Source organism: Protopterus annectens, chromosome 16.part0 (genome assembly GCF_019279795.1).
Source record: "Protopterus annectens isolate FY-2018-M chromosome 16.part0, PAN1.0, whole genome shotgun sequence".
In the NCBI taxonomy this organism is placed as follows: Eukaryota; Metazoa; Chordata; order Ceratodontiformes; family Protopteridae; genus Protopterus; species Protopterus annectens.
The window spans coordinates 276,160,561-276,175,782 of NC_056750.1; positions in this window are offsets into that span (position 1 = coordinate 276,160,561).

Sequence of the window (15,222 nt, forward strand, 5' to 3'; positions counted from 1 at the left end):
TAAAAAAATGCAACGGAGATCTTGCCTTTCTCCATTGCTTTTTTTTAAAACACTGTCTCGCTATGTTAAATGGGTTTAACATAGCGAGACAGCTTTAAAATAAGCAACGGAGATCTCCGTTGCTTATTTTAAAGCTGTCTCGCTATGTTAAACCCATTTAACATAGCGAGACAGTCCCCGGGATTCATGAACCTTGCGCCAGGCGCCAGCATAGCGTCGGCGTTATAACGCCAAATATGGCTGCTTAGCGATTCAGGTATGAATGAATCCCACGTGCACTACCGGCGTGCGCCGGACCGTCTCCGCCCGGCGAGGTATGCAAAACACACTGTGTGCGGTATAGCACCATGCAAATGAGGGCAAATAGCGATCCACGGCGGCGAGGCGTAGCATGAGACGCGGCAATGTAAACCAAAAACGGTTTACATTTACCCAAACATACCGGAGGAGTAACGGAAGGCTGTCAAAGTCAGGTATCATATAGGTGCAATATGCCAATGTGGAAAGGCACCGAGAATGTCCAAAGAAAATATGCACAAAATGTAGAAAATGACATAAATGACACGTACGTAGAAAGAACAGCAGACCCCCGGGATATGTGCACAGAAGTTGCAAAGCAATGAAATAATATGACAATGTCCTAAAAGAGCAGTAGAACACAAATCAGCTGCACAGCCACCACACACCATAGTATGTATGTAAAGCTGCAACCCCAGCGCAATGGTTGTCAAGGAGTGGTGGCGGTGTCCGGCGCCGTAACCATGTATTAGTAGTCAATTCCATGCAAATGAGGCAGATAATAGTGAATCGCAAAAACGGCGCCGCCGTAAGGATGGTGCAAACGGCGTAGCGGTACTACACCGAGGAGTGGCCTACACGAGATACATGTCAACCACAGAGGGTGTGCCACTGTAGGAGGAAGGATATTGGAGGTCAGCAAATCTGGGCTGTACAATGCACATCACAGCATCAGGACTGGCGTGTTAGGAAATAGATGCGCTGAGAGTACATAATGCGTACAAATGCATGTGCACGAGTATGACTACGTTCCTAAACCAGTCATGTGACGGCCTCACCGTCAACAACCACGGATATAGGAAGGTAATGCGGAGAATACGAGGAAATGCGGAAGCAGTGTAAATGGATCCGTAATGAGCAATTAACACCAATCAATGCAGGAAGGGCAAACGCCGCAGCTGATAACTCTGCATGCAGACTCCTGCATAACGGGAAAGGGAGGCATATGAGTGCAAAGATAGTAGGGATGTAGTAGAAATGCAAAGAGCAAAGAACCGAAATAGCACAGCCAAGTACAGAGGTAGCATAACTGCGGCTGCAGATAAAATGCATCATATGCCATGTGCCTGCAGGATGCAGTAATGTAAGATGCAAGGCGAAGGCAATGCAGGCAACTGTAATGTAACACTACAGGCAGTACCGTTGCAGTTGCAACCGTAAAACCACGGAAATAATCCATGGATACGGCCGCACAGACACACCCAATGACATCACCGGGTATACAGCACAACAGTATTAAATGTGAATGCACACAACACACAGCGCGATTTCCCAAATGCCGCACCGTAGGGTGTAAACAGACGGGGAACTTTTAACATGTATATGCTGGGTGCCGCCGTGGCCGTGATGCATAGGTATGTGGCAGAGACAGACGGAGTTGCGGAGGGTGGTGCCGACAACTACCGTAGGCCTCACAGGAGAAGGAGACTGTTCAGACCAAGGGTGACCTACCAGGGGCTGCGAGACCTGGAGATAGTAGAGCGCTACAGGGTGGACAGGGACACGTTACAGCAAATAGTGGAGCTGTGCCAGCCGCACCTGAGAACAAGAGACAACAGAGGGGAGCCCATCCCAGTGGACACAAAGGTATGTGTGAGCTTGCGAATACTGGCTACAGGTACCTTTCAAAGGCCCACCGGGGACATAATGGGCATCTCACAGGCATCAGCATCCAGGGTACTACACCAGTTCCTGGATGCCATGTTACCACATGCCCATGAGCACATAAATTTCCCCACATCTCAGGAGGAGTTGGCTAGCAATATGCGCCGCTTCCACCGTGTGGCACAATACCCGGAGGTCCTGGGTGCGATAGACTGTACGCACATAGAAATTAAGTCACCACCCGGGAGCAGGGTAGACGCTACATAAACCGCAAGGGATACCCTCCATCAATTGCCAGGTCGTGTGCAATGCGCAGGGCATTATTATGGATGTGTGTGCTGGCAGCCCTGGAAGCTACCACGACTCCCATATCTGGCATGCCTCACAGCTGTATCAGGTATTCGCCAGTGGGGACATCACACAAGGTCACCTTGTGGGGGATGCTGGCTACGCACTGGAGCCGTGGTTGATGACACCCATCAGAAATGCACACACACACACATGCAAGAACGCCATAATGAGGCACACGCACAAACGAGAATAATCATAGAGCGTGTGTTCGGGATGTTGAAATCACGGTTCCGGTGCTTGGATACATCTGGTGGAGCCTTGCAGTACTCTCCAGGCACAAGTGCCCACATATTCATAGTATGTTGTATGCTACACAATATGATTCTGCGGAAACAGCTGCTGCAGGGACATAATGCCGGAGGGCCACCAAGCCCGCCACAACTGCCAGGGCAAGCACAGGCACAGGGCGTTCAGCACCATGGACACACTGAGCCAGCCCCAGTAGGTAGACAGAGGCGTACCCAATATGCCTACGCCCTGGCAAAGAGGGAACGCATAGCACATACTTTGACAGTGTAGGCCCCATGGACTGACACCTCCTGACCTGCACACACAGTAAAATGGACGCCACACAAACATGTCCGCCCGTAATGTGTACCGTATGTGCGGACGTATGTGTGACTCCAACAAAGGCACCGCCCAAACACTGCACACCCAATAGCCAGCAGAGCATGGAACGCCAACACCTCAACGCACGCTGGTTCTACAGCACACGGCGTAGCCATATGCTGCCACTATCGCCGCAAGTCGACCACATATGTACTCATGTGCATACACAGATACGGAAATACATATCAGTACACATGTAGAAATATATGTACGCATACACAGATATAAAGTACAACAGGGTAATATGGAACCCAGGGATGCAAGTTCACAGATAAGTAAGACGCGAAATCACCACATAGTAAACATAGTGACCGACAACCCGATCATCCTGGAGGGTGGGCAGGGCAGGTAACGCCAGCCATGGAAATGTTAACCTGCATCAATACATATCCGCGTGTCGGGATGGTCACCAGTCCACGGTACAGTAACGGAATATGTGTAGGGTTACCACCTGTCCCACGTTGTGAGGGACAGTCCCCTTTGGGCAGTTGTGTCCTGCAAAACATTGACAAAATGCCAAATGTCCTGAGATTGTAGGACAAAACTATTTCCCATAATTTCATTATTAGTTGCATAAAACAGTTATTTTGTAGAAGAAACATCTAAATATGATAATAAACAGAATAAGCAACTGTAATGCTACAGGTTTGTATTCTGTCAAAAAGTGAATTGCTGTCCTTTGTACTGTCCGTGGGTATGTGTTTGCATGCAAAATCTGACGTTTCTACAAAAATGTCCCACTTTGGGCATTTGAAAAGGTGGCAACCCTAGATATGTGCGTGTCATATCCATAGGATATGAGTGCGGAGATACACGCCGCCACCGGCGATGCGCCAACGAGGTATTGTGTTCAACCGTCGGTGCGAAGCGGAAAGCATACCAGTGAAGTGTACGACATTATGAGGAACGCACCTCATTTGGGGTGTAAAACAGTTCATGTTCCTCGCAGTTCCTCCAAGTTCCACATTGAAAATGTCTGTCAAACATCCATTGTTAGGAATGTATATAAATGACATCCTGGTAAATAGAATGTACTCATAGTAAGTCAGTAAAGGTTCTTCACTGTAAGTAAATCAGCATATTATAATCAACCTATGACCTACTTAGCTGAAGTTGTCACTATGCCATTACTATGTGTTCCACATTATGCCCATTTGTTTCACATTACTACTGTGTGTGTTCCTCACTCTGGAAATAGAAGGTTGACAGCCATGGCGGCAATATGTGTATGTGTGAGGTGAGGTTGTCGTGTGTTCCGCTGTGTGTGTGTAATGTGTGTGCCAGTGTAAACTGTGTATGTAGATGACATGTCACAGGCGGAGTGTAATAACAGGCGTAGGCATACAGTACAGGAACCATAGGCGTATGTACAGCAGTACCCACAAAGTAGTACTGACATCTGCTCAGTGGCTATGCATGTGGCGACGTAAAATGATGCAAAGCGGAAATGTCCCAAAGTGTACCACAGGGCCATAGCCAACAGGACATGCCAAGGACGCATGTACAAACCATGACCGTAGGTATGGCGGCCATAAGGTAGACTCCACACGGTCCGTCGGCAACGTTACACAGCATCAGGCATGTACTGCGAAAATACGAATGTGCTATCCCGGCACCGATCGTGAACACTTACGGTCCCGTAAATACCGCGGTGTGTTCCACGACCGTGACGTAAGCAAGCGGCACACGAATAGGAGGCTACCGGTAGCATACAGGCCGCCCCAAGTATAGGACCACATTCACCGTAACTATCAGCGACAAAATGCCAATGGATAGTAGGCACGGACGAACATCCGCAGATATATAACCGATGTGAAGGAGGAATACGTGCAGGAAGCACACATGCAGGCGATACCGACAGCAGACGACATCAACAAAACAAACATTCCCGGAACAACAGACAGGTAACCCGCATCTCCCCAAGCAGGGATGGAGCACACACACAAGCATATCTGGTATGTATAAATGCAAGACTCACACCCGTGCCCCCCACCCACATCCGCAGATATACCCCATTGCACATATCAAAGGGATAACAGCTAAAACCGTAGCAAACACATACAGGCAGTGAATGACAGCGGCATACCCACAACAAGCTCCTGGGAAACACTAGCAGCGGCTGATGCATCCTTGCATCCGCTATGTACAGGAAAATAACAGCTATGTAACACATCTGAATGCACAACGCCATCGACAGACGCCGCCAGGACACGGGGACCCACATGTCGAACACAATACCATACTCAACACACACAATCCACGGCTAACACCACAGCGAAATGTGCCCGACACCACACATAGCGGATGCAGTCACACAAACATGATACAATACATACCATCCTCACGAAGGTATTGCAAATAACCAACGGCCACACGAGGAAAGAACCATGGCCTAGTGCCGACGCTGCAATCTAACGAAAGGAAGGGAATCACCGCTGATATGCGCATAAGTACACACCGAGGAACAGCTATTGGCCTGATTAACACACATGCCTCAGGTGACGACGAATATAAGGAAGACTCCCTGGATATTCAAACCGTATGTTCATACCGAACTAACACGAATAGAGAAGGAGAAACAAGGGAATAGAGACGAACTCAGAACAAAAGGCGGTAAAGGTATGTCGAACCCACGACATGTACTGGTGAGTAACGACGATACGTGACTAATCTGTACAGTATGTGAACGGTGTGTGTAGGTAAAGATACCTGTCCATCAGGCAGAGAGAGGCTTAAGGTTGGATATGTAATGCTAAAACGCAGCATACCAACGACTGTGGACAACGTGTGCACAGCAGTGGGACAACATGTACACACCCGATAACCCCAGGTTCGGCTTGCCACCTTTTCAAATGGCCAAAGTGGGAAATCTTCGGGACACACATCAGATGTTACAGGTGGACACATACCCATGGTCAGTACAAAGGTTAGAACTCTACTCTTTTGCATAAAGAAAAGTGTAGTCTTGTAGCAGTTAAGTTGCTTATTGTGTGTCTTGTAACATTTAGGAATGTACATACATAAATAAGTATGTTATGCAACTCTTACATAAGAATGGGATGTAGTGATGTCCTACAATCTCAGGACATTTGCCATTTGTAATATATTTTGTCAGGACACAACTGCCCAAGGAGGGACTGTCCCTTGCAAAGTGGCACAGGTGGTAACCCTACCCCAGGTCTGCCATAGGGGTTGCAAACACAGAACAATGCCACCACCCACGCTGATGCTGGCAGTGGATATCCAACAATGAAGTGCCACAGCAGGGGATAGGACATGTATGTATAGTGTCACAGCACACATGTGCATGGGCATATACCATCGATGTCATATGGAATGTGCGCATCGACGCACGTATCCCACGCAGTAGGGCGACTATGTCAATTATGTGTAATGCAAAGCTGTCATGATGGATATGTTCACAAATCATAGACAGTATCACAGGCATAGCATGCATGATGGAGCGATGGCCTAATGTTATGTACATACACAAGATATGTATGGCCTGCACATATGGGACAATGTAGTAGCAGAATAGGTACCGAAATGGAGGGAACAGCAAGTGACCATGTCCAAACGTTCCATAGCAGGTGCAATGTGTGCCACAATGATGTCCAGCAGGGCCGTGTGTAAACACATGTGCAATGTACACAGTACTGACCCCCCCATGGTAGTGTCCACTGAACGGCAGAACTGGATGTCAACTGTCATGTCTATACAGTACGTCCGCTGTGGTGGTACCATGGGTCTGTGTCACCCTACCAGCAAGGAAGCTATCACATGACTAGTGACACAGTGTGCCCCTGTGGGATGTGCACAGGACCTATGTCCCACAGCATGGTGTGTGTCCAGTCTGTGGATGTCACACAGACGCCTGGGCTGAGCAATGTGGCATGTGTGCACACATGCAGGACTGCTCCTCCCACCCTGCCCACTGCAAACGCCATGTAGGAGTACTACATGCATCAGTACTGCCGAGAACATGGCCCATGGTAGAGTAGATTACACCCCTGTGTTAGTGGCATGCAGGTGAGCACAGATGTGTTACATGACTGTCATTTGCATATGTAAACTGTCTGAGCCTGGTAGAGAGCACAGCATGACTATACTGAGACATGTAACGTTGTATCCATTGTGTAAGGTACACCACACATGTGTTATTGTAACACGGCCTGCGTGTACATGTGTGTATGGCACAGGTACAAGGGCACCCAAGTTATCAGCTAGACATACGGTCCAGAAATGCGTGGTCCTGCACATGTGTACCCACGCCATGGTGTAATATGGCAACCACAGCACCATGTGGGCCATGTGTGTGTACATCAACCATGTACAACGTGATATGCCTGTATAGGGACAGTATCCATGTGATACACACCGCATGACTGTCAGTATGCAAAGGTGATGTGTATGCACTATGTGTGATGTAACTGATGCAATGATATCTACATGATATATCTGCCACACTGACACCTGTATGGGTGTCAGCAACATGAGTAGGATGAGCTAGAATGCTGCCAGGTATGTAGAAGTGGTATATGTAGGCATGTACAGTACTGTGTGACAGCAGGTAGTGTACGATGCAAATACTGAGCATGAGGGGCCACATGTCTGAGGAACGTGCAATGCCACACGCCCCTGACTTGTTGTAGTTAGCATGATATGCCTGCACCACTGTGTGAACTGTACAGAAGGCACATGGCGTAACATGCCGATACATAGGGTACGATGTGATGCTGGATGTGTACACTGGCAATAGCATAAAGTGGAATGATGCTGAAGGGCAAAGAGCGGATCATGTCTGATGTGATACCCTCTGTACCACCCCAACCACCCATGCAATAATATGACAGGTGGCCAGCATGGGATGTGGTGTGCTGTGGCACAGAAGCCCAACAAGGGTGCCAGGAAAGGCATGCAGGTAGTCAATGAGTGTGTGAAGCATGTATGTCAAGATGTGGCCCAGTGCCATACTGAATGGCCCAGTCATGGGTGTAGAGATGCAGCCCCATACGCAATGCAGTACCATCCATGTGTAGTGTCATACATGTAGTAGTGTGGTGGTCAGGGTGCACAACGACATGAATGGGCTAGCAGTCACTGACGGTGCTGCTGCAGAGACATGTAACAGCCAGGTTGGCGGATACAACAACTACGGCGGGTTGAGGTGACATTGGGACTGTGTTCCCAGACATAACATGTGCATGGCAGTACTATGTATGTGTCCACAGGGTTAATACAATGTCCAGCCAAGGATTGGAACCCTGTAGTGAGTGAGAGTGTGTATTGTTGGTAGGTACCCCATTGGCAGGCACGATGCCAGCAACATCTGTGTCGCCAATGCCTGCATGACCGTGGTATGCTGCATTGAATGTGGATGTAGTCAAACAGCAGAGACATACCACCACACTGCGTGAGGGCCCACACTGCAATGTCTGGCAGTCATGTGTAGGTAGCTAGCTGTGGAGTATGTCATGCACCAGCAGGACACACCATGACTGTCAAGTGACACACAACACACAGGTGAACATAACTACCGTGCAACAGCCTGCACATGTGCCCATACAGCACGTGTGCATGGAACAGGAATACCACTGTGGCATCTGTGAAAAGGCCAGTACCACCATGTCTCAGTGTGGAATAGCATGGTCCCTACCAGTGTGTAAATGTAGCAGAAGTGCACTGTGATCACTGTTGGCATAGGCACGTAGACTGTCCATCGTGACGGGTGCCATGCCATCAACTACCTCTGTCAGTGGATGTCAGTAATACCGCTGTAGTGTGTATGTACCATGCATGCTGCTATGGTTGTGTGTTTAGGGTGTGGCTAGCAGGGATGGTAAGCACGGATGTTCAGCAAACAGAGGAGGGAGGTGTGTAGGCCTAGCACACAGACACATGGAGGTTTGGTGCATGCTGAGGGTAGTGTAGGTATGGTATGTGTCGTGTAATGTGTCACCCAGCTATGCGCACTGCATGGCCAAGCATGTGTGGGTACATGGGAGTCCATACTAGGGAAGGGCGTGTTGCTGGCAATACATAGCAGTAGCAACTGTCCTAGGTGCAATGTACAGTATGCCAACCCGACTGGCATGTAACCTGTGGTGTACAGTGTATTCACTGTCGCGGTCACAATGTGCGAAGCGCCACGAACATGGGTATCTGAACATGGACTACCTATGATGCAATGTGTCATGGGAAAATACAGTATGTGTGTAAATCACGGTGTGGTGTGGGAACCACCCACCCGTGTGTGTTGCAGTCCAGGTATGTGCCTGGGAGGTATGATCTGTGTACAATCTGGACTGGCAGGTGTGCCGTGTAGGGCATGGAGGCAGGTCCCAGGCACTGCAGATAAATGACATGTGTGCTGTACTGTGTGTGCAGTGCTAGTGTACAGCACAGTGGAGGGTGTAAGCATTGTCACACATCACTGCATGCTGTGCCTACCTGTGACAGCCCTGCCGGAGACAGACATGTGACACCGCTGCACAGGCAGCATAGCATGTGAAGATGTACATGTGGGCTGCACACCTTAGGCAGATGTCCACACGACATGTGTGCCACGGTAGTGTGGTTGAACACGACTATCAGACTGGACAAACAGCACATGCCTGCATAACAACAGTATGACCATAGTCAACAGTCCCAGTGACAGAGTAGGCCAATGTAGACTATCCCTGCATGCAGACCACTGGCTACTGGACACCTGGCTAGACACACACCTGGACGGTTAATTCACCATTGAGCCATCACATGTCCAAGTCCATGTGGGCCGCATAATGTCATCACAGGGTGGTCACAATAGCAGGTGGCAAGGCAGACACGGTGTACCAGGTGATGTGTCATGTGTGCATATGTCGACTAGCACAGCTGTTCACATGTCTGCAACATACTGGTGCACGATGTATACTGTTACATGATGAATGGAACTGCACTGTCACCCACTACAGGGCCATCTGACACAGGTGTGGTGCGACTGGTGTAACCCATGTTTGCACAGGATACACACTGCTGTTGTAGGCAGCCATGCTGGTGGCCACCAGTGATATATGCAGTGGTCATACAGACATACCGCATACAGTGTTCATGCAGGAATGTCAATTGTCGTGGACGATGTGCTGCTATGTGAATGTGGGTGTTTGTTGTGAATGTCACACATCCAGAAGACACCATCTGGTGCAGTCATGGTTGTCAACACCGGTACACACAGCCACAGCAGTCAGAACCCAGTCCTGACAATGTGTGTCAGTCACCCTTGTACCGTGTGACATATGTGCACATGGCGGAACACCTCCCACTGTCATCTAAGCTGGCTACATGATGGCTGGAATGTGCTGTAGAAATGTACAATGCTGGTAGCCCAATGAAGTACCTGGAATCAGACACAGTACACTATGTCAGCCATGTAAACCATGCACAACAATGACCGCCCAACAGACACAAACAATGCATTGACACATGGAACATGTGCTCATGACAACCCCCACTGAGGTATGTTGCACATATTGATGTACAATTGTCATCTATGGCCATAGCATGGATGCAGACACACATACTCCACAGGTAGTACCATGTGATGTAGGTAGGGGGGCATTGCTTGTGTATATGTCACAGTAGATGTACACAGACATGTCCTGCATAGCCGACATGTAGGGGTAGCTGTGGTATGTCACTACTGGACATGCCCATACAAATTACCATGTCCCACAGGAGATGTGTTAGGTGTGTACCACATGTGACGGCTGACAACAATCTGCGATGTGTATGGCTGCCGTGTACCTGTGTGACAATGTCTGTGATGGGTGCAAAGGCACATAGTATCGTATTGCATGCACACAAGCCCCACATAGGTGCATAGCCTGAACATACAGTACAAGGAGTGTGTGGGATGATAGCAACCCACAGGTGGAGATGGGTACGGACGGCCCACAACCACATGTGTGTGTACGGTGTTCACGACCACGACCCATGAGCATCTGCGAGGCTAGCGCCACAGCTGTACAGGGTCGCATGCATATATGTTCAGCAACATCCCTGTATGTCCCACCACTGGCCCGTGGACCGATGGACACCAACCAAATGTGCAGATATGAGATGTGCACAGCACATCACAGATGCCTACCGTAGAACAGGCCTACCATGTAGACATGTGCACAGTAGGTCTGCGCCACCTGCAGTCAAACACGTTAGGTGCCAAACCACACCAATAGTCCAGGCAATGACACAGATGGACGTGCATGCCTCTGTGTATGTATGTCTGTGAATGGCTCCTGCATAGCAATATAGCTGTGTCACCGTTGTGAACAACAATATGAATGGGTTGTATGTGTGAGGGTGCATCATATGTGTATGGTCAGATCGACGATACCATCAGTGGGCCTGCTATGTGAACATCCCTGTCCCCATACATGGATACCTCTGCTGAGGCCAACACCACATTCACACAGGGAGGGATGGCGGTGTGTAGTGCAGCAGCAGACATGTGGGTGGCAGCGGCAGCGGCAATGGATGTACACATATGTGTTACCCACATCAGTTCAGGCAGCCATCCATGTGCATGGGATAGCGGTGTGTGTACACATACAGCACTGTGTCGATCAACATCCCAGCACATAGCACCTGCCAGGGCTACAGTGTATGTATGGATGTGTGATACCTGCATGCACCACACACACCCTCAACAAGCAGCGAGCATACCTCGCTGGAGGACAGTGTCCACACCATGGTGATAAACATGTTGAATGTCCATATTCACACAGCTATGACATATGCAATGGACAGCCACCCTGCCAATACCGCCAGCCCCGGTGGGCCACACCCAGTGCCATGTATGTGGCATACCCTGCCATATCATGCAGAGCTGACCAGCAAGGCTGCATGAGCTATCACAGTCCCACATGGTGCAATGGACAAAAGGCACTCTCACTATCAACCATACACAGTAGTAATGTGGCGGCGATGCACCCTGTCATGTTACAGGTGCTGTGTGATGCCTGCACAATGTGTGTGTGTACATGCCATGCATGGCCCTTGCTGCTAATGTGTCATGGTTACACATTGCTCCATGTCTATCACATACAACACAGGTGAGCTGTGGCAGTTGTCCAGCACCGTACAGTGCTGTGTGGAAGTACATGGCACAACACATGCATGTGCAGGTGTCCATGTGTATGTGTACAGTGCCGCTGCTGACGCTCACAATGGACACAGACGTGATGTGTACTGACATATACACAGCGTCCAGGTGAACAGTAGCACAGACGCCACATGGGGACTTATGCCAACTGATATGGACATAGGTGCAGCCAGGTACACATGTCCATGGCAGGCTAACATCTACATGGTGCATGCACAGTGTGATGGGGTGGCACACAGATATGATGTGACACCCAGTGCTCAATGGTGTGAAGCCACAACATCGGCTGTGTCACCGCCACGATGCCCTTCACAGATCACTGTGCAGATGTCGTACATGTCATAGCAATGTATTTCCAACAGTATGCCAGCACAGCAGTGTGAATGTGACCTGCCACCATCATTATGTCTTCCAGATAATGCCACGTTCCCGGCTTCCAACATTTAGCCGACAGGAGGAGGAGGTCATCATACCATACCTCCAGAGTAACTACAACGCCCTGTTTAGCCATGTGCCACAGCAGGCACAGGAACGGCAGGAGATGTGGGAGGAGATGTGCAGGAGGGTGAACAGCATGGGCGGAAACAACCGCAGCTACCAACAAATCCGCAGGCACTGCACAGACCTGATCCGGCATGCAAGACAGCGTGCCGCTGCAATCGCCAGGCAACAACGTGGGACAGGTGGTGGGCCACCAACACAGCCCCCACTCACAGCTACGGAGGAGCTCCTGGCCAGTCTGGGGACACCCACGGAACAACACGCAGAACCACTTGCGTCCATCGTGGAGGTGGGTGTCTCCCGAGCTATGAGCCTGGAGCCGCATGGTAAGTCAGTGTTGCATGTTTGTATGATAGGCGACGGGGTTGTGGGTGTCATAGTACAACACATGATATAGCAATACATGCCAGGTATATGGCCACACAAGATGCAAACCATTGTATGCTATGTTGTGTTAGCAGACATGTGCATAGCACATGCTACCACACACATGCATGATGTGACATGCACAGTGCTGACCGTGGAGATAGTAATGGCTAATGTGTATACCTTTGTGTAATGCCTTTACAGGTACGCCTGGCGGTCGCAAGGACAAGGGTCTGTTGCAGGTAAGTCTGTTGCTAGTCAAACGCATGTTCTGCTGTATTGATATTCCCCATGTGTCTAGGCATGACATGCTCACCTGTGTGTGCCCCCGCCACGGTATACAGCTCGCACCACCGACATACACACCACCCATGTACAGTAGATACACCCGCTACCGTGAGTGGTATGACACCACACAACCTATTGGTGTGTTACGTGCATTCAGCTATGCATACAATGGTGTAGGTGTTACACAATGGCTGCATGTGTAGTATGCATTGGTATGCCAGTGCAGTATGCACACAGTACCACATAGTGAGCTGTGATCTGGCCAGAGCACAGGTGTTACCAATGTGACCCATGCCCCTGCATCGGTGCACACGCCAGACATGGCGCATGCCATGTCCCATGCACGTGGATGTCTGGCTGCAGCATTGTCACACCATGATATGACCTATGCACAACATAGCAGACATCCACACTGTCAGCATATCCAGAGAATGTGACACGCCACACTAGTATGGGTGTATGTCACATGGGCCACCACAGGGCCGTGTGCACGATGTCTACCACACACAATTGTCAATGACTCAGACAGACAAGGCCATGGTTGATACCTACAGGCATGTTGCCACACAGCACATCCACAGTGGGTACTCACCGCTGCACCCTGTACACACATAGTGGTTTCATCACTGTAGTGGACCCCTGGACATCTGATGTAGTACACCAGTGACATGGAATGCCTCTCCACAGCTACTACAGGTGCCTCCAATGTCCACCATATACGTGCTGCTGAGCAGCTGAACTGACTTACAGACATGGCAATGTAATGCGCCCAGGTCACGATCGCACAGACACATAGCTGTGTCCTGCTACTGTGCAGTGGCACAGAGCCCGCACTACACCGCATAGCTATGCACACAGCTCACAGCAACGTACCTGCACAGACATCACTGTTACACATACATTGTATCTGTACACTGTACACATAACACTGCACCGTGACAGCCATTGTGATGTGGTGCATGCGGTGGGACACCATCTTCACATGTCCACATGATACCGCACATGTTTGCGGTGTACATTACATAGTGTCGGCAGCCATGTGTACTCTCAACTCGCCTGCGGCCACACGGTGTATCACGCTGATGCATGCAAACTACCATGAATGTGTGTACTGCATGCCTACTAAATGACACCTGCCTGTTGTACTGTCCCCACCAGGGCAGTGTACATACTGCCACTATGAATGTCTGGTCTGCATTCACTGGTCTGTGTTGTGTGAATGCTGCATGCCACCTGCATTATCACATGCATGCTGTGTGTGTGTGTGTGTGTGTGTGTGTGTGTGTGTGTGTGTGTGTGTGTGTGTGTGTGTGTGTGTGTGTCTGTATTGTAACCGATGGTATGTCTTTGTATTGACAGGTGCTGTAGGTGCGCCCTCCTGCGGTCAATCTGATGCTAGTGTCCCCACAGATACTAGTGGTGATGACCATGTGCATGAGGCACAGGCAGGGTCGTCACAGGCAGAGTCTGTGCCACTGGAGAACATCACACATACGTCCCTTTCATCCCGCACACGGTTCAGATGCCGACACATACCCCAACACCGTTGCCCATAGATGACGGTCAGTCAGCGGCTGTTGTCCCCGAGCAGGAATGTGTGGTGGCTGCAGAAGGTGTGGGTACACACGATGTTGCCAGTGTAAGGACTGGTGCAGTGCCACGCAGGCATGTGGCAGGTGCTGCTCGTAGGGGAGCACCGCTAGACATACACCTGCCGCACAGGTGCAGCAGCTGGTATAACCAGACGCATGTTCCAGACTGTAATGGCGACGCAGGCACGTGCGAACGGCAGAACCAGGAAGGGCAGAGGCTGCAGAGGTCCGCAATCCGTACCCTAAATGACAACATCCAGGCATTGGCGAATGCACAACAGCATCTTGCCGATGTTCTGGATAGGAGATTGGGTGACATGGCTGGTCTCCTCGACCGAGGCTTGGCCATCCTTGAGCGTGCGCAGTCCGTGCAGGAACACCAGGTAGGGGTGAGGCATAGGGCACGTGGGCGTGTGCCAGCAACACCACCTGCTGCAGGTCAGCGTGCGTGCCACCTCCCATGCCCACTCCAGA